The sequence below is a fragment of the Sus scrofa genome, chromosome 3 (assembly GCF_000003025.6).
Source record: "Sus scrofa isolate TJ Tabasco breed Duroc chromosome 3, Sscrofa11.1, whole genome shotgun sequence".
Taxonomy (NCBI): Eukaryota; Metazoa; Chordata; class Mammalia; order Artiodactyla; family Suidae; genus Sus; species Sus scrofa.
The window spans coordinates 124,019,943-124,040,937 of record NC_010445.4 but is presented as its reverse complement, the minus strand read 5'-3'; the positions used below and the strand labels follow the sequence as shown (position 1 = coordinate 124,040,937).

Here is a 20,995-nt window from a genome sequence, read left to right as displayed (position 1 = left end):
AGAATGGATGCTCTCTAAGTATTTGCTCTGATTCTCTTTATCTCTGTATCTGCTTTTCTAAGAGTTTTCTTCTTCCTCCTCCTCTTCCACCCTTTCCTCTTCCTCCTTCTTCCCCTCCCCTTGCCTCTGACCTTCCCCTCCTTCTAATGACAGCATAAAAATAACATTATAATTCTGCTAAAGCTACCCTTCTTTTTTAGGATCTCTTTGGAGTCATTTGCTATGTAACACTGTGGTTTGATATTTGGGTCCCTCAAAATCCACCTGTTGAATCCTAGCCCTCAAAGGTGATGTATTGGAAGGTGGGGCTTTGGGAGCCCGCATGCTCGGGAAGAACACCTTATGAAAGGGGCTTCAGAGAGAGCCCTAGCCTCTTCCGCCGTGCGAAGTCACAGTGAGAAGGTGCCAACTAGGAACCAGGAAGACCACCCTCACCAGAAAGCAACCATGCCGGCGGCACCCTCGTCTTGGACTTCCAGCCTCCAGACTGTGAGCACGAAACCTCTGCTGTTTATAGGCTCCCAAGTCTATAGTAATCTGTCCTTACAAGCCTGAGTGGACTAAGGCACTACTCAATATTTATTTACTTCCTTATTTTTTCGACTCAGTATTTAATATGCAAAACTGCTTAATGATTTCGCTGCTATTATTTCTATTTTGTACATCAGGAAACAATCTCAGTGTAAAAAGGGAATAAAGGCCACAGTGCTGTGAACTGAAGTTTGGCACTGGCCCTCGGCCTCTGCATGGATTAAATCATGAGCCACTGCAGCTGCTGACCCGCAGCGCCCCCTGAGCAGATCTCAGGGGGGAGACCAGGAGGGAGGCACTCTGTGCCCTGAGAAAACTAGAAGAATAGGTCTTCAGATAGTTTCGATAGGGATGGAGTCGGCACAGGTAGTTGTTGACATCCCAATAAAGGATCACAGACAGAGAGGGAAACCCAGGGGACATTGGCAGGTCGCTGTCAGTTAATAACTGCTCAAGAAAGCTCTCGGAACAGGCAGCTTTGCTCCACTAGTGGAGGCAGGAGAATCGCCTCAGGTCCTTGAGACGGGGATGGGGTGAGACCTGCTTTCAGATTCAGACCAAGGGCAGGAATTACTGACTACTAAGGAGGAGCTACTGCTCAAAGAACGAGGAAGAGGCGGTCTTTTCCAACCCCAACTCCCCTTGGAGGATAAAACTGCAGCCCGCTGGATGCTGGGGGCCAAGCCTCCTTGCCTGTCCGCTTGTACCTCTCACAAGCGTCCTATCCTAACAAATCTCTTTCTTGCCTATTACTTTGCCTCACTGAATTCCTTCTGTGATGAGACACAAAGAACCTGAGCCTCAGGAAGTGCAGACACCAGGTGAGTGACTCTAATTTCAAACTGTGGGTTCAAGTCCCAATCTGAGTTCCGGTTAGGTTCAGGCCATTGGTGTTGTCAGTTTCAGTTAGATTATTTTTAGGAGAAGATTTTATGAGCCCAATTCTTGCATCTCCTCATATCTAGAAAAGCACTGAAATCCTTCTTGGTGAGGTGTGTGTGCTCCTCCTGACTAGTAGTCACCTTCCTGAGACCAGCAGCAGGCTTGTAAAACCTGTGCCTGACGGCAGGCAGGCACTTTCCCTTCACCTTTATCATACACACTGATATTCCCCCCTGCCTCTTTGGGGCAGTATTTCACAGTCATCCGAGAAAGCAGCCACCTCCAAGGGTGAGAGGTTAGCCCTGAGGGCTGTGGAAACTCAGGACACTGGCCCTGGTGCAGAGCTGAGGTGCATATCAAAGGAATGATTTCAGTGAGCTCAGACCTCTGGTTTCTGATACCTGGCCTTTGCTGCAAAAACTCCTATATATCTGCACACAGCTGTTTCCCGCCCCCCCCACCCCCCCGTGGTTTCTCAGTGCTACTTGGATGCTTTTTTTTGCCTTTTTTTTTTTTTTTTGTCTTTTTAGGGCCACACCCTCAGAATGTGGAGGTTCCCAGGCTAGTAGACATATGGAGGTTCCCAGGCTAGAATCAGAGCTGTAGGCATTGGCCTATGCCACAGCCACAGCAACGCCGGATCTTTAATCTACTGAGCAAGCCCAGGGATTGAACCCGAAACCTCATGGATGCTACTCGGGTTTGTTGACCACTGAGCCACTGAGCTACTTGAGATGCTGTCTCCTGGGCTTGTTCTAATTTGGCCCCAAATAAAATTTAACTGTCACCTTTCAGGTTGTGCATTTTTTTAAGTTGGCAGTGTCAATAAAGAGGAGAAATGGAACATGGGCTTGAGCTTTCTGCTGCAGTTCACTGCCACTGCCATCTCTGGAGACTGGCCACTACAACACTTGAGTGTTGATTCTCAGCCAGTGACAGGCAAACCCGTCCCTCGATCTGATCAACTGTCCCTGTTGATCTGAGAACTAGAAGCCTTCAGCTCAGGTGTCCAGGCCTGTCTTGTAAACTTCTCACCTGCATTGCCCAGAGTGTCACCAGATAGACCTTGGTTGACTTTGCTACAAGAGAATACTGCACAGTAAGATGTGTCCTCTCAGAAATCTTTAGAGCAAAAGCCAGCTGTAGTATAAATTCAGTATAAATGAGGTGCAGAGGAAAGACTCCAACCCATCAAGGAATCTCACTGTGCTTGGGACCTACACAGCATGAAAATTAGGCAGATACTGTGGGGTTTTGTGTCTCCAAATGTAAAATGAGGGACCTGGATTCATGAGATGTAAGTACTTTTTCTGGTTTAACTTTTGAGACGTGGTTATCAGTTCATTCCTTCATTCTAGATCAGTGTTGTCTAGTAGAACTTTCTGCAAGAAAGGCTGTGTTCAATATTTACAATCTTCAGTATGATAGCTACTAGCCACAGTTGAAATTCAGCTAGTGCAACTAAAGAACTGAAGTGGGTTTTTTTGTTTGTTTGTTTGTCTTTTTAGGGCCGCACCCACAGCATATGGAGGTCCCCAGGCTAGGGATCAAATTGGAGCTGACGGCCTACACGACAGCCATAGCAGCAGGGGATCCGAGCCTCATCTGCAACCTACACCACAGTTCACGGCAACACCGGGTCCCTAACCCACTGAGCAAGGCCAGGGATAGAACCTGTGTCCTCATGGGTGCTAGTCGGGTTCATTAACTGCTGAGCCACGACAGGAACTCCAGAACTGAAGTTTTAATATTTAATTTTAATTAATTAAATTTAACTAGCCACATGGAATTAGTGGTGACCAAAATAAATAGCACACTAGTTTAGACAGTTGCTGAGATCTGAAAAGATTCTCTCTTCAGGACATTGAGTTCAACATGAGTGATAGTCTTTTCTCAAAAAATCATGATGTGGCTGATAGATCAACCAAGCATAATTGTGCTGTTCAGCACATCCAGGGCTCTTTCTGCTCTCGTCTCTTAACTCCTTTCAAGAATCTAAGACTTGGCCCTTATTTTACTTCCTCCACCAAGAGTTGATTTTTCCCCCTGTCTTTCCAAGAACAGAGTTGTTAATTAATTAATGCATGTGTTCATCCATCTACTGGAGTTTAGCGGATCTTCATCAGGGTAGGAATTCTGGGATGACAGTATACTGCTACAGTTGTAGCATCTAGAAGAAGACCTGACACTTAGTAGGAGCTTAACAATTTTGTCAGATTATTTAACTCAACACACCTCACTGAAGATTTACTCTAGGCTAGGCATCTGTATTAGGCACTAAGGAGGTGACTTTAAAAAAGACATAAACGCAGAGTTCTCTGGTGGTGCAGCAGGTTAAGGATCCTCAGTTGTCTCTGCTGCGGCGTGGGTTCAATCCCTGGCCCTGAAATTTCCTCATGCAGTGGGCACAGACCAAAAGGAAAAGAGATGGGTGGAGCTTAGAGTCTGGTGAGGGATGTGGACATGTAAACAGCTGATTCCAACTGATGTTTCGAGTGCCATCATAGCGATAAATAAAAGGTGATTTGAGAGCAAAGCAGGATGTCTGGCACATTCTAAGTGTTACACATATCATACTGGACTTGGGATTACTTCTTTACCTATACTTATGCCCTAGGCAGTGAGCTTGGTGAGACCCAGGACCATCTCTAGTGTGGTGTTGTTGTTGCAAACCCAGCAGCTGGCACAGCAAATGCCATGGAGAAGGATGACTGATATTTTCGAATGGGTGTGGAGTGAAAGAACTAAAATAGTTACCTAGGGACACTAAAGGTATGGACAAGTTCCATGAAACTTTAGAAGAATGAGATACTACTTTTCATTGGCAGAATATAGTGCATTGGGTAATATCCCCCCAAATAATACACCTGGATTCTAATGCCTGCACACTGTGAATATTACCTCTTAACGATATTACCTCTTAACATTTACCCTTGTAAATGTTACCTCGCTTGGAAATAGGGTCTTTGCAGATGTAATGAAGAATCTTGCCAGAGGGAACTTCGTGGGGATTAAACAGCTAGGCTGAGTTCAATCACAGCTATTTTTGTAAGACAGAAACATAGAGGAAAAGACACCTAGAAGAGGAGGAGGTGATGTGACCGAGGAGGTGGAGATTGGAGCAGTGGAGCCAGGGGGTGCTTCCCTTCATGTGTCAATTTAGCTGGGACACAGCACTCAGACATTTGATCAAATGCTGTTTTACAGGAGTTCCCTGGTGGCCTAGTGGTTATTTGATCAAATGTCACTGTTGTGGTTCAGGTTCAATCTCTGGCCCAGAACTTGAAGTAAAGCAGATTTCCCTCTGCAATGTGGGTGGGCCTTACCCAATCACTTGAATCCTGAATAGTACACAAGATGGACCTGCTCCGGGTAGGAGAGAATTCTGCCAGCCTAGGGCCTTCAGACTCAACTGCAACTCCTCCCTGGGTTTCCAGCCTTCTCGTCTATTCCTGCCGATTTAGATTGGCCATTCATTGTAATCATATAAGCCGATTACTTAAAAGAGGTGTCTTTATTTCTCACTCTCTCTTCTTCTCTGTCTGTATAGATGTAAGTAGATAGATATCTATACAGAGATACAGAGAGAGAAGGGATAGAGGCATAGGTACAGAGATCGCCATCCTCTTGGTTCTGTTCCTCCGGAAAAGCCTGACCAATAGAGGCCATCAGGCAAGGAAGGCTGACAGCCGCCAGCAGCTAGATGAGGTAAGGAATGGAATCTTTCCTAGCTCCTCTGGAGGGAGGTCAGCTCTGCTGAGACTTTGATTTCGGAGGTTTTGCCTCCAGAAAACAAGTTTCTAAAGTTTTAAGTTTGTGGCGATTTGTTAGAGCAGCCACAGGAAATGAAGACAGAGCGCTTGGATGGACAAGATAAATAAGTAGCATTTGAACCCTGTTTTGGAGATTGGGGGTTTGTACAGGTGCATATGCATGTGGGATGGAGCAAGGTAATGGCAGGGAGCAGACAGCATGTGCAAAAGCAGAGAAACCACCTAGGACTCTGGTCGGGCTGCAGTGAGTCATTTACAAAGTCTACGAAGGCCAGTAGTAGATGATGGGTTTGGGAAAGAAGTTTTGGAAGTCTTGTCCTGAGAAGTGAATGCATGCCAAATATTCACAGATTTTATATTGTCTTCTATTTTGACACTCTGAAAATCTACTCTTTTTAGCAAAGAAGAGCTATGCTAGAATCAATCCTTATGGACTTGATTCAATTGTCTATTGGTTGATGAGGTGTCATCTGGTGGGAGGGAGGTCAAGAAGCTTCTAACCATTGTGCAATGTGTTGAGTTTCTCTGCATTCTCACAAGCATTTGATATTTGAACTGCTTTAATAGGAATGTAGTGATATCTCTTTGGATTCTAACTCACATTTCCATAATGGTGAGTGATACTGAACATATTTTTATGTGCTATTTGCTATCCATATATCTTCTTTGGTGAAATACCTGTTTGTGTCTTTTGCTCATAGTTTAATGGGATTTTTTTTTCACTGTTTCATTTTGAGAGTTCTTTATATATTCTAGATACAAATCCTTTATGAGCGATGCAGTTTACAACATCTACCCTTTTTGAAGAGATGAAAGATAAGCACATCAGGAGTTCCTGTCGTGGCGCAGTGGTTAACGAATCCGACTAGGAACCATGAGGTTGCGGGTTCGGTCCCTGCCCTTGCTCAGTGAGTTAACGATCCGGCGTTGCCGTGAGCTGTGGTGTAGGTCACAGACGCGGCTCGGATCTTGCGTTGCTATGGCTCTGGCATAGGCTGGTGGCCACAGCTCCGATTCGACCCCTAGCCTGGGAACCTCCATATGCCGCGGGAGCGGCCCAAAGAAATAGCAAAAAGACAAAAATAAATAAATAAATAAATAAAATTAAAAAAAAAAAAAAGATAAGCACATCAAATTCCATCTGTTATCTGCCTATCTATTCTTATCAGGAAAATGCCGTTTTTTTTTTCTCAGAGTGTTAGTGCTTTAAACTATTAACTAGCACACGGGGATGCTTAGATTTGAGTTTTCACACGTTGGTCAGTGGGTTTGGAGCGGAAACCAAACAACATCATTTGTTTGTTTGTTTGTTTTTATTACTCAAATGAATTTATCACATCTGTAGTTGTATAATGATCATAATAATCTGATTTCACAGGATTTCTATCCCACAGCCCAAGCACATCCCCTCACCACCCAAACTGTCTCCTCCAGAGACCATAAGTGTTTCAATGTCTGTGAGTCAGCATCTGTTCTGCAAAGAAGTTCAGTCTATCCTTTTTTCAGATTCTACATGTCAGTGAAAGCATTTGATGTTGGTGTCTCATTATATGGCTGAGTTCACTTAGCATGATAGTTCCTAGGTCCATGCATGTTGCTAAAAATGCTGGTATTTCATTATTTTTAATGGTTGAGTAATATTCCATTGTGCATATGTACCACACCTTCTGGATCCACTCCTCAGTCGATGGACATTTAAGTTGTTTCCATGTTTTGGCTATTGCAAATGGTGCTGCAATAAACATTGGAGTACATGTATCTTTGCGAGTTGTGGTTTTCTCTGGATAGATGCCCAGGAGTGGGATTGCTGGATCAAATGGTAGTTCTACTTTGAGCTTTCTGAGGAATCTCCATACTGCTTTCCACAGTGGTTGCACCAATTTACAATCCCACCAACAGTGTACGAGGGTTCCTTTTTCTCCACACTCTCTCCAGCACTTATTGTTTGTAGACTTTTTGATGATGGCCATTCTGGCTGGTTTAAGGTGGTACTCCATCATGGTTTTGATTTGCATTTCTCTAATAATGAGTGATGTTGAACATCTTTTCATGTGTGTCTTGGCCATCTGTATGTCTTCTTTGGAGAATTGTCTGTTTAGATCTTCTGCCCATTTTTTGATGGGGTTGTTTGTTTTTTTGGTATGGAGCTACAGAAAGTGTTTATAACTTTTGGAGATTAATCCCTTGTCAGTTGATTCACTTGCAAAGATTTTCTCCCATTCTGAGGGTTGTCTTTTCATGTTGTTTAAGGTTTCCTTTGCTGTGCAGAAACTTTGAAGTTCGATTAGGTCCCATTTGTTTATTTTCATTTTTATTGTCAATCCTCTAAGAGGTGGATCTGAGAAGATGTTGCTGTGGTTTATGTAAGAGAGTGTTTGGCCTATGTTTTCCTCTAAGAGTTTTGTAGTATTTGGTCTAATGTCTTGGTCTTTAATCCATTTTGAGTTTATTTTTGTGTATGGTGTTAGGGAGTGTTCTAATTTCATTCTTTTCCATGTGGCTGTCCAGTTTTCCCAGCACCACTTATTGAACAGGCTGTCCTTTCTCCATTGTATATCCTTGCCTCCTTTGTCATAGACTAGTTGGCTATAGGTGCGTGGGTTTAATTCTGGGCTTTCTATCCTGTTCCACTGATCTATATTGCTGTCTTTGTGCCAGTACCATGTGGTTTTGATGATTGTTGCTTTGTAGTAAAGTCTGAAGTCTGGGAGACTGATTCCTCCAGCTCCGTTTTTCTTTTTCATGATGTCTTTGGCTATTCTGGGTCTTTTGTGCTTCCAAACAAACTTTAAAATATTTTGTTCAAGTTCTGTGAAAAATGTCCTTGGTAATTTGATAGGGATTGCATTGAATCTGTAGATTGCCTTAGGTAGTATAGTCATTTTGATAATATTAAATCTTCCAATCCACAAGCAAGGTATATCTTTCCATGTATTGTGTCATCTTTGATTTTTTTCATCAGTGTCTTATAGTTTTCAGAGTATAGGTCTTTTGTTTCTTTAGGTAGGTTTACTCCTAGGTATTTTATTCTTTTGGATGCGATGGTAAACGGGATTGCTTCCCTAATTTCTTTTTCTGCTCTTTCATTGTTAGTGTATAGAAATGCCGTTGATTTCTGTATTACTTTTGTATCCTGAGACATTGCCAAATTCATGGATGAGCTTTAACAGTTTCTGGTAGAGTCTTTAGGATTCTCTAGGTGTAGTATCATGTTATTTGCAAATAGCGATAGTTTTACTTCTTCCTTTCCAGTTTGGATTCCTTTTATTTCTTTTTCTTCTCTGATTGCTGTGGCTAGGACTTCCAAATCTATGTTGAAGAATAGTGGCAAGAGCAGATATCCTTGTCTTGTTCCTGATCTCAGCGGGATTTCTTTCAGCTTTTCACCATTGAGCATGATGTTCGCTGTGGGTTTGTTGTATATGAGCTTTATCATGTTGAGGTAGGTTCCCGTTATGCCCACTTCTGAAGGGTTTTTATCAGAAATGGGTGTTGGATTTTGTCAAAGGTTTTTTCCATGTCTATTGAGAGGATCATATGGTTTTTATTCTTCAGTTTGTTAATGTGGTGTTCACACTGATGGGTTTGTGGATGTTGAAGAATCCTTGCATCCCTGGGATAAATCCCACTTGATCATGATGTATAATCCTTTTAATGTATTGTTGGATGCAGTTTGCTAGTATTTTGTTGAGGATTTTTGCATCAATGTTCATCAGTGAAGTTGGCCTGTAGTCTTCTTTTTTAGTGGTATCTTTGTCTGGCTTTGGTATCAGGGTGATGGTGACCTCCTAGAATGAGTTTGGGAGTATCCCTTCCTCTGCAATTTTTTGAAATAGTTTCAGAAGGAGAGGTGTTAGCTCTTCTCTAAATGTGTGATAGAATTTGCCTGTGAAGCCATCTGGTCCTGGACTTTTGTTTGTTGGAAGTTTTTTAATTACAGTTTCAATTTCAGTGCTTGTGATTGGTCCATTCGTCTTTTTTATTTCATCTTGGTTTAGACTTGGAAGATTGTACTTTTCTAAGAATTTGTCCATTTCTTCTAGGTTTTCCATTTTATTGGCGTATAGTTGCATATAGTAGTCTCTTATGATCCTTTGTATTTCTGTGTGTCCGTTGTTCTCCTTTTTCATTTCTAATTTTATTGATTTGAGTCCTCTCTCTTTTTTGCTTGATAAGTCTGGCTAGTGGTTTATCAATTTTGTTGATCTTTTCAAAGAACCAGCTTTTTGTTTCATTGATCTTTTCTATGGTTTTCTTTGTCTCTATTTCATTGATTTCTGCTCTGATCTTTATGTTTCTTTCCTTCTACTAACTTTAGGTCTTGTCTGTTCTCTCTCGAGCTGATTTAGATGTAAAGTTAGCTTGTTTATTTGAGCTTTTTCTTGTTTCCTAAGGTGGGCTTGTATTGCTATAAACTTTCCTCTTCGAACGGCTTTTGCTGCATCCCATAGGTTTTGGAGTGTCGTATCTTCGTTGTCATTTGCTACCAGGTGTTTTTTAATTTCCTCTTTGATTTCTTCAGTGATCCATTGGTTGTTTAGTAGCATGTTGTTTAGTCTCCACGTGTTTGTGTTTTTTTTGCAGTCTTTTCCTGTTGTTGATTTCCAGTTGTATAGTATTGTGGTCAGAAAAGATGCTTGATATGATTTCAATTTTCTTAATGTTACCGAGGTTGGATTTGTAGCCCAGGATATGAACAATCTTAGAGAATGATCCATCTGCACTTGAAGAATGTGTATTCTGTTGCTTTTGGATGAAATGTCCTATAAACATCTACTAAGTCCATCTGGTTTGATGCATCATTCAGGGCCTGTGTTTCCTTATTGATTTTCTGTCTGGTTGATCTGTCCATTGCTGTAAGTGGGGTGTTAAAGTCTCCCACTATGATTGTGTTATTGTCGATTTCTCCTTTTAAGGTTGTTAGCAGTTGCCTTATATATTGTGGTGAACCTGTATTGGGTGTGTAGATATTTAAAATTGTTATATCATCTTCTTGGATTTATCCTTTGATCATTATGTAATGTCCTTCCTTGTCCCTTAATATATTCTTCATTTTAAAGTCTATTTTGTCTGATATGAGTATTGCTACTCCAGCTTTCTTTTGATCCCCGTTTGCATGGAATATTTTCTTCCATCCTCTCACTTTCAATTTGTATGTGTCCATAGAAGTGAAGTGGGTCTCTTGAAGACAGCATATATATGGGTCTTGTTTTTGTATCCATTCAGCCAGTCTATGTCTTTTGGTTGGGGCGTTTAGTCCATTCACATTTAAGGTAATTATTGATATATATGTTCTTATTGCCATTTTATTAATTTCTTTGGATTTGTTTTTGCTGCTCTTTTTCCTTTCCTTCTTCACTTGTTCTTTTCTGCCTAGAGAAGTTCCTTTAGTATTTGTTGTAAGACTGGTTTAGTGTTGCTGAATTCTCTCAACTTTTGCTTATCTGTGAAGGTTTTGATTTCTCCTTCAAATATGAATGAGAGCCTTGCTGGGTAGAGTAATCTTGGAGCTTTTTTCCTTTCATCACGTTAAGTATATCATGCCACTCCCTTCTGGCCTGCAGAGTTTCAGCTGAAAATTCTGCCGATAGCCTTATTGGGGTTCCCTTGTATGTTATTTGTTTCTTTTACCTAGCTGCTTTCAAGATTTTCTCTTTGTCTTTAATTTTGGTCAGTTTGATTAATATGTGTCTCAGGGCGTTCCTCCTTGGGTTTATTTTGTATGGTACTCATTGTGCTTCCTGGATTTGAGCGAGTGATTCCCTCCTCATGTTAGGAAAGTTTTCAGCTATTATCTCTTGGAATATTTTTTCTGTCTCCTCTCTCTCTTCTCCTTCTGGCACTCCTATAATACAGATGTTGTTGCATTTAATGCTATGCCAGAGTTCTCTGAGACTCTCTTCATTTGTTTTCAATCTTTTTTCTCTTTTCTGTTCTGCATCTGTAATTTCTACTAATCTGTCCTCCACCTCGCTGATTCGTTCTTCTGCCTATGCATTCTGCTGTTGGCTGCTTCTAGTGAATTTTTTATTTCAGTTATTGTATTTTGCATCTCTTCTTGTTTAAGTTTTATATCTGTATCTCTTCGGTCAGTGTTTCCTGTAAGTTATTATCTTCACCTCCAGTTTATTTCCAATGTCTTGCATCATCTTCAGCATCAACAGTCTAAAGTCTTTTTCCTGGAAGCTAAGAATCTCCTCATCACTTAGCTGATTTTCTGGGGTTTTTCCTTTCTCCCTCATCTGAGTTATAGTTCTCTGTCTTTTCATTTTTATAGGTTTTTGGTGTGGTGACCTTTTTAGAGATAATAGAGTTGTAGCCTCTCTTCCTTCTGGTGTCTGCCCTCCTTGTGTCAGAAGTTGCTGTGGAGGGGCTGATGCCTGCCCCCTGGTAGAAGGAGCCGATTCTAATCCCTCTGGTGGGTGGGGCTTAATCTCTGGATGGGATTAGAGGAAGCTGTGTGCCTGAGGGGTCTTTATGTAGCCTGTTTACTGAGGGGCAGGGCTGTGATCCCACCTGGATTGTTGTTTGCCCTGGGGCTTCTCAGCAGCTGACTGACAGGTGGGGCCATATTTTCCCAAAATGGCCACCTCCAGAGAATGGCAAGGCTGCTGAATATTCCTGAGAGCTTTGCTTTCAATGTCCTTCCCTCACAACAAGCCACATTCACCCCTGTTTTCCCAGGATGTCCTCCAAGAACTGCAGTCAGGTTCGACCCAGCTTCCTATGGAGACTTCACTCTGCCCTGGGACCCAGTGCACATGAAAGTCCGTGTGTGCCTTTTAAGAATGGGGTCTCCATTTCCCCCAGTCCCGTGGAGCTCCTGTGCACAAGCCCCAGTGGCCTTCAGTGCCAGATGCTCCGGGGCTCTTTCTCCCTGTGCCAGATCCCCACATGTGAGAGTTTGATGTGGGGCTCAGAACTCTCATTCCTGTAGGTGAGTCTCTGTGAACCAATTAGTTTCTAGTCTGTGGAGCTTCCCACCCAGGAGGTATGGGGTTGTTTATATCATGAAATCTCCCCTCCTACCTCTTGATGTGTCCTCCTCTTTTTCTTTTGGAGGAGGATATCTTTTTTAAGGTTTCCGGTCCATTTGGGTGAAGAGCGCTCAGTCTTTAGTTGTGAATTTTGTTGTTTTTAGGAGATAAGTTGAGCTCCAGTCCTTCTATTCAAGCCATCTTAATCCTGTCTCCCAAACATCATTATTCCATTTTTAAAAAGTGCATGAAGGCGGCCCCTTTTGCCTCCACAGGTACCCAGTCAAGGATTACCAAACAGTTGGAGATGACCTTTGATCCTTATGGTCCATTGCATTTTTGGAGAATTAACATAAGTGAAAGAACTGTAACAAATATATCTCCATCAGTCAGATACACGATCCCCTTGGTATTCTTTCACACTTGTTTTTTTTTAGTGTATCTAAATTCTCCCTTAACAAAACAAACCCATCTGTAGTGACATAAGCCTCAGTGATGTATTAAAAGCAGGACATAAAAGGTGGTTTCCAGCACTTTCAGTGCTTTGTTAGGACAATTGAAAACTATGCTATTTGGGAAGTTGAACACTGTGTTTCCTCCCACTGACTTTTGGGGTAAACATCTTGTAATTCTTAAACTAGCCCTCAGATGGGGAGGTGGCGACCAGGACAGCCTGTGTTAGGATGACGGAAACAGAAAACTGGCCTGTTTGGTGATGGGATAAAGTCACACAGGAATTGTGACCATTTTGAGCAACAGGAATTCTGTTTTCACCTGGAGCTCTATGCAGGAAGTCATGGTCCCTTTTTAAAATGATGACATATTTCAAACACAGAAAAGTGCAGAAAATAATATAACAGGAGCCCATTTACCCACAGGGTCGCCATGAACACACGCCATTGTGTGAAGGGGAAAAAGACTTGCTTTCTTTCAGCCAGAAGCAAACGGCAGCAGGGGACGAGGTTTGGCACGCTGTGCTCCGGCTTGGCCACCGTGAATAAGCTCCTCCTAAACAGCCATGGCTGGAGGGAAGCTCGGCTAAAATTAATCAGGAGTTAACAGGTTGCCATGTTTGCTTCAGAATTTGTTTTTAGTGCCCAAACCTAAGAACTGTGGCCTCTGTCTGACCATACTTACCTCCCTGCTTCCTCATCCCCACAGGTAGCTGCTATCCTCAGATTTGCTGTGTGTCACTTCCATAAAATAATACTTCTCTTGGACACTGTTTCTGTTTACACAAATAATCTTACTCCGCATTTTTTTTTTTGCCACACTATAACCACTTTCTTCGTTGACACTACCTACTATGAAATTCATTGAGAGAGAGAGAAGCAAAATGACTAATAATAATGGTAGCATGTATTTATAGCAGTGAGAATAATAAGAATAGTTAATGGTTACATATTTCCTACCTGCTGGGTGCCATTCCAAGACTTTTATGCATATTAGTGCCTGTAGCTCGGCCTTTCTGGTGACTTGAAGACTCTATCTTAGGTAAGCGTGTATATGTGTGTCTCTAGGTATGTGCATGTGTTTAACTCAATGCCCTCTGAGTACTGTTTTAATCAAAGAATGCATGTTATTTCATCACTTCAGAAAAATCTTCAGCCTCTAGCTCTTCAAATCTTGCTTCCCCATCATTCTTTCTTTCCATGGTAGTAGATGAACACTTGATCTTCTTATTCTGGTAGTAGATGAACACTTGATCTTCTTATTCCATCCTGACTTAGGGACCATTTCTATCCCTGGTAGTAGATGAACACTTGATCTTCTTATTCCATCCTGTCTTAGGGACCATTTCTGTCCCTGGTAGTAGATGAACATTTGATCTTATTCCATCCTGACTTAGGGACCATTTCTGTCCCTGGTAGTAGATGAACACTTGATCTTCTTATTCCATCCTGTCTTAGGGACCATTTCTGTCCCTGGTAGTAGATGAACATTTGATCTTCTTATTCCATCCTGACTTAGGGACCATTTCTGTCTCCCAGGTCCTGTCATCCCTTGTTTAATTCTGGAAACGTTAATCAAATAGATTTCTCATTGCACTAATTCCTTATTCTGATGAGTTTAATCTGTTTCATCTGCCCCATGCATTTTTAATTTTGAGAACAATGCTTCCATTTCCAGAAGTTCTATTCTTCTCTCTGACCAATCTGTTTTTTGTTTCAAAATGTCTTTTTTTTTTTTTTCCTGTCTTTCTTTTTCTTACTGTGTTGATTTCTTCATTTTGTCTTTAGGTTTTTTTTAACTTGTGTCCTTAGGTTTTAATGATCCTCATGGTGTGTCTGCTTCATTCTGCTTGGGACAGACAGTTTCCTCATGCACTTTGTAATTTTTGATTATGAACTCAAATTAAGAGGGCCTCCTCCCCGCCACTCCTGTGAGTCCTATGGAAAATCCTATGTGGTCTGTGTTGTTGAAGTGTCTTCAGAGCCTTTCATATTTATTTCTGCCTGGTGACTCAGGTAGGATAAATTTAGAGTCCAAACTCACGTGAACTGCTGGCAGAGACAGATAAGCTTTCCTGCTGGCTTTTAGGGCAGAGGGAAGATTTATTTCCTTATTCACTTTTCACTGATGGCATAAAATCTGGGGGCATTAGTAGTGGTTTTATTTGCAACTTCTGACTTAGTTGGACCCAGGATCTCATCTCTGGGCTTCGTATGAGTGTCAGCACAAGATCTTGTGTTTCTGAACTTAGCAAACCCACCAAGGTCAGCTGCACCATGCAGTCACATGTTGCAACGTCTAGTTTTCAAGTCCTTATTAATGTAAGGAGTCAAAGATGATTTTTATTCTTCTGGGTTTTTTTTTTTTAAGTTTTTAGTGAAGAAATGATTCTTATTCTTTCTACTTTTTTTTTTTTCTCTTGCATCATATGGCATCTTACTGAAACAGGGATTCGTAAAAACAGGTTTAAAATCTCTGTATTGCCTTAGCGCACTAAAAAAATGCAGTTAGAAAAAAATGCAGCTGTCAAGGAGAATTTGTCCAGGTGACACTCAGGTTAGCGACAGAACTGCAGCATTACATGGCTATTTTCCATGTTAACAAGCAAAACAGGCAGCCAGGATTAGGGAGGGTCAATCTGAGTAAGAAAAGCTCCACAGAAATAACTTAGGTGGTAGAATTGTTATCTTGAGCAGAATTATAGACAAATACTAGGAGCATTTGAGATGAGTAAAAAGTCAGTAAAGACTCTGGAAATACTCTAGAAATAAGATCAAAGAGCTAGACATTACAAGCAACTTAGGCAAGAGGCTTCTAGGCCATGGAAAACGGCTTCTCTTGGCCATATTGGATAATGAGCCCCACCTGTACCCAACACTGGTGTTTTGAAGTCTGTGCCCCTCGCCCCCAAAACCCATTCTCTACAGACTCCAGACTCCATTTTTCACAAAGATTTTTGGTTTATTTACAAAATTATAAATAAGAAAAAGACTCCCCTGTTATTCTTAAAAAGGAAGTCTAGATCAGTGAGCCCCTGACCAACCAAGATCATTTAGACTCTGCTTCCTAGAGCTGAACAAATCAGTTAAGAAATCCACTTACTGAATACTTTCCTTAAAAAGAGGGTGTATTATTTTTCTATTGCAGCTGCAACAAATTACCACAAACAGTGCCTTAAAACAATGCTAATGTATTAACCTACTGTTTTGCAGGTCAGAAGGGCAACACCAGATTCCCAGGCTGAAATTAAGGTGTTTTAGAGCTGCGTTCCTTTCTGGAGCTCTAGAGGAGAATCCATTTTCTGGCTTATCGAGGTTGCTGGCAGATTTCAGTTCCTTACTGAAAGCCAATTGTTGTTCCCAACACGTCTAGAATCACAGGCCTTAGCTCATGGCCCCCTTCCTCTACCTTTAAAGTTAGTAGTAATGGGAGCCTGGGTCTCTCTCACTTCACATCTCTCCTGTCTCTCTCTCTGGTGTGACTGCCCTCTGCCTGGCTCTTCTGCCTTCTTTTCCACTTAAAGCACCCATGTGAATAGATTGGGCCCCCCTGGGTAATCCAGGGGACCTTCCCTCTTGTAAAGTAACCTTCATTCCATTTAGCAAATTCCTTTTATCATGTTATGCATCATAGCCAAAGGTTTCACGGATGAGGCTATGGGCACTGGGGCAAGGGGTGGAGGTGGGGGTTCACTGTTCTGGCTACCACAGTGGCACAATCTGGTGAGAAGACATGTTATAAAGCATGACATCAATTGTACTAGCAATTTGTCAAGAGACAGAAAATCCAATTTTTAAACTCTTTGTTTCTAACTGTTCACCTGGGAGCCAGGGATGTGCTTCCTATAATTAAACACATTCTAATGATACATATTTTATAGAAATGTCTGCATATCACATTCTGGGAGGGTAAGAAACAAGGAGGTAAAAATGACAAATAGCAAGGAATCTACAAGTGAAAGGAAAACGTGGTAGGCTGATCACATTGCTGCTCAGGGCTAAGTCTCTGAACAGTACAATTCTTTCAAGTGAAGGAAGACTGACTTATGGATCAAATAAGGTCATGCCATGGAAGAGAGTAGCGAGGGGAAAGGAGAGAGACAGTGAAAGTACCAACAGGAAGACTGAATTTCTGGATGTGGTTGATTCCGAGGCAAATTTCAACCCTACCTTTCCATGGAATGGTTGAATGGATCGATTTATTCTATCCATGTACTATCTATCTATCTACCTATCCATCTATCTGTCTGTTCATCCAGCCAGCCAGCCAGCCACCTTTGTACTTAGGTATTTATCTAGCCATCATCTATCCACTCATCCATCCATCTATGTATTGATCTGTCTATCATCTATCCAACCATCCACTCATTCACCTGTCTTCTGTCATTCATGTTTGGTTTGGTATGGGTTGTTTGAACATAGGAGATTCTGACTAATAGGTCATTAAGTTGAACCCTTGTATTTTACATGTAGAGAAGCTGGACTTCAGGGAGGAAAAAGGATTTAAGCCTGATTTATGATATTTTCTGAGAGCTACCATGTGCTGCCTGACTATCTCCATCTCTGCCTGGGCATTAACCATGCCCCCCCCCAACATTTTAATCTTACTTTCCCATGTTGACTGAACGTCCCATGGGAGGAAAAATCATTGCAAAAAGGCTGTTTTCCTTCTAGGGATTTTTGTTTCTGAATGTTAAATGTCACAGTGTTATTTGCTTCTAAAATAAGAGACAAGGAAGGTTCTGCACAGTGACAGGCCAGCGGGGCCACTTTAATGGGCAGAGTGGCACACACAGGTCCCCACTGGGTGAAAAGAATTCAGCATAAGAAAGATGGGCTTGGGAGAGTTGTCACATTACTCTGCTGATCACTAGCTGCGTGATCTTGGGTGAACTATTTAAATTCTCATATTTTCAATATCCACATAAGGAGAAGAGGAATAATAATCAAATTTATTTTGCAAAGTTATCACGGCGACTTTGTATATTGTGTATAACATATATTTTCTACATGTAAAAATGGAATAAATGGGAATTGTTATTGAAATTCCACATGAAAGGAATATTTGGGACCCCTTCAGAGGAAGGATATCTTTACTAATTAAGAGACGATATTAAAATCTTCTCTTGGAAATGAGGACATAGAATCTGGCTATATTATCTCACCTACTGCCTGAGCATTGAAATCATATTCATTTTTCAAAAGGAAGATACTGGAAATACATGGAGAACCTTTGAAGGCACCTGCTGGTTTCATATCTTTTTACTACTTAATTTGCAAGCACTCTGGAGACAGTTTCTCAACTTCTATAATATCGAGTTTATGGAGTTCCCGTCGTGGCGCAGTGGTTAACGAATCCGACTAGGAACCATGAGGTTGCGGGTTCGGTCCCTGCCCTTGCTCAGTGGGTTAACGATCCGGCATTGCCATGAGCTGTGGTGTAGGTTGCAGACGCGGCTCGGATCCTGCATTGCTGTGGCTCTGGCATAGGCCAGTGTCTACAGCTCCGATTCGACCCCTAGCCTGGGAACCTCTATATGCCGGGGGAGCGGCCCAAGAAATAGCAAAAAGACAAAAATAAATAAATAAATAAATAAAATCGAGTTTACTCACTCTGCATCACCTGATTTACTGTTTTGTTAGGATTGAGGTTGGATCTCATCCTTATACCATTCAATTGGAATCATCAAACCATCGAAAGATACTAAAGAGTAACATGATACATCACTTTTTTCTTTTCAGGGCTACACCTGCGGCATATGGAAGTTCTTGGTCTAGGGGTCAAATCGAAGCTCCACTTGCCGGCCTAGGCCACTGCCGTAGCCACAGCGACACCAGATCCAAGCTGCCTCTGTGACCTACACCGCAGTTGGTGGCAATTCTGGATCCTTAACCCATTGAGTGAGGCTAGGGATCAAACCCACATCCTCACGGAGACTGTGTCCGTCAGGTCCTTAACCTGCTGAGCCACAACGGGAACTCTGATACTTACTTTTGAAGCCAGCCTTTTCCTCTGCAGTGAACAATTTTTGGAGGTACCACATAATTAATAATCACGTATATGATGTCCAGGAAAATAATTTTAAAAGTAGAAAAAGCAGTGACCCACTTGCCAAAGGACATTGTAAACCAGCCACAAGGGAAATCTCCTCTGATCAGTTAATTTAGATTCAGAATCCCTGGTCTGGAATGACGATTGCCTTCATGGACGGATCACAACACCCTCTATACGCCTCGAGACTTTCATAAACTCTATCCCTCTCTCAGAAATGCACGATGTATAAAGTGAAAATAGATGCATTAAAAAATTTCTTTTCCTCAGGCCATCACTTCCTAACTTTTAACACCCTCCAGAAAAACAGTTTCACTGACTACTCCTTGGGAAAGTCTAGGCTAGAGAAGTGTCATCTGTCTAAGCATATTTTAGAGTTAAAAGTGGAAGAATCCTATTAACCACATTCTGTTAGAAATATAAACCACATGGAGGGTAAAATGGAGTCCACTTCAGCAAAGCAAAGAACATATTTATTTTGAGATTATGGGAATAGACATAAACTCAAAACCTGACAAGTTGTGGGCTAATGACCCTGGGTGTATTTTTGCAAATTATATCACCGTCACAGAAATAGGCCTAAATGAGGGAGCACTATTATGATTCAGTGAAAAGCTAGAATAACAGGCCATCACTGAGGTAAAGTAATGGTATTACTTGAACTCCTTGGTAATCACAGGGCGAATAACAGCAACATTGGGGAAACATCTTTTTTTTTCCCCTGAAGCTAACGATAATAAAATATAATAAACTGAATATTGGGGAAATTGGAGCAGAACACAGCACTCACATTGCTAAGGGCTCTGCAAATTTGCTCAACTGGGTCGGGAAGCAGGAGACCAGGACATCGAGAGCAATGAAAACGCACATTACACTTTACCCACTGTGTTCAGATACAGACCCTTAAGAAAATAGTCAAAGAAAAGTGGTAGGCAAAGATGTTTCTTGCATTGAGAACTGGTTTGAGTCCACAGGCTTTTACTTGACCACCTGAAAATGTAGTTCTTCACTTTTATTTCTGGAAATATTTGCCGGATGGCAAACATTGAGGGAGTCAGGGAAGAGTTAACTATGAAATCTTCAGTTTCGAAGTTATAGGGTGATCATATGAAATCATGAAAACTGTTTTCCAAACATGGAAGAGCTAAATATTGATGCAGAAAAAGGCGTTTCCGTTTTGATTATAAGTTGAAGAAGGAAAAGACAGAAATTTGGGAAAAGGAAATGTGTCACAGCTGGGGGTTTGAAGATTTATTTATTTAAAGTTTTATCTGAGTTCCTTGGTGGCTCAGCAGGTTAATGATCCAGCTGTGGCTTGGGTTTGATCCCTGGCCTGGGAACTTCCTCATGCCACAGGTGTGACCAAATAATAATAACAATAAAGTTTTATTTAATAGTCTCTGTTAGCATTTTTATAGAAAATTCTAAAATTAAAGTACAACTATGTATAAATTTAACTATATAATTGATTAGCTACATATTTATTGGTGTCTACCTATTCTGAGTTCTTAAAATCTAGAGTTCCCACTATGGTACAGTGGGTTAAGGATCCAGCACGGTCACAGCTGTGGTGTAGATCGAAGCTTTGGCTCAGATTCGATGCCTATCCTGGGAACGTCCATGTGCTGTGGGTGCAGCTAAAAAGAAAAAAATCCTGACACATGAATAGGACAAGCCACAGTTTGAAAGGGCATCATTCTCACGTGCTTATTTTCATAAATTCTTTATGCGCATATCTATATTTATTTCATTTTTGTAAGCAGTAGCCTATCTTTTTCGTTGTTCTTTTTTTGGGGGGGGGCCTCACCCATGGCACACAAAAATTCCTAGGCCAGGGATCAAACTGGCACCACAGCAGCACCTGAGGCCTTTGCAGTGAAAACACCAGATAATTAATCCGCCGTGCCATAAGGGATCTCCAAAGCCTATCTTTCCCTTAACCATTTCATTATCAGGGTCCTGAATTCATTTATCCGCCAGTGTTAATGAACTAGAACTTACTAAATGTCCGCTGTTACCAGGACAAAAGAAGAAAATAATAGCTACCATAAGAAAACTCAGGTCTATGTTATTTGATGCATGTTTTCACTGCTAGGATGGGTAACGTGAACAATTTACTTCCATGGAAAGGATTCATAGTAAAAAACGGTATGATAAGTTTCTTGTTGGTGCGGTATGTCCCCTAAGCCACCACGTGGGGTTTGGGGATAAGAACTGGACCGTGGACAGAAACCTTGGTTCTTAGGTTTACCTTGGCACCTACCATCAGCTTCCTTTCTTGTCTCCTGCATTCACCCTCCGATCCTTCCGTTCCTCAGCCTTAGTGTC

The 20,995-nt window shown here is 41.6% G+C and overlaps 1 long non-coding RNA gene across 1 annotated transcript in view; it reads left to right on the top strand.

Moving 5' to 3' along the window:
• Window positions 873-20,995, top strand: part of LOC102166974 — a 30,608-nt gene continuing 10,485 nt past the window's right edge. The window contains exon 1 of the long non-coding RNA XR_302682.3: window positions 873-1,352. This is a non-coding gene — a long non-coding RNA (uncharacterized LOC102166974). The remainder of the gene's footprint in view (window positions 1,353-20,995) is intronic.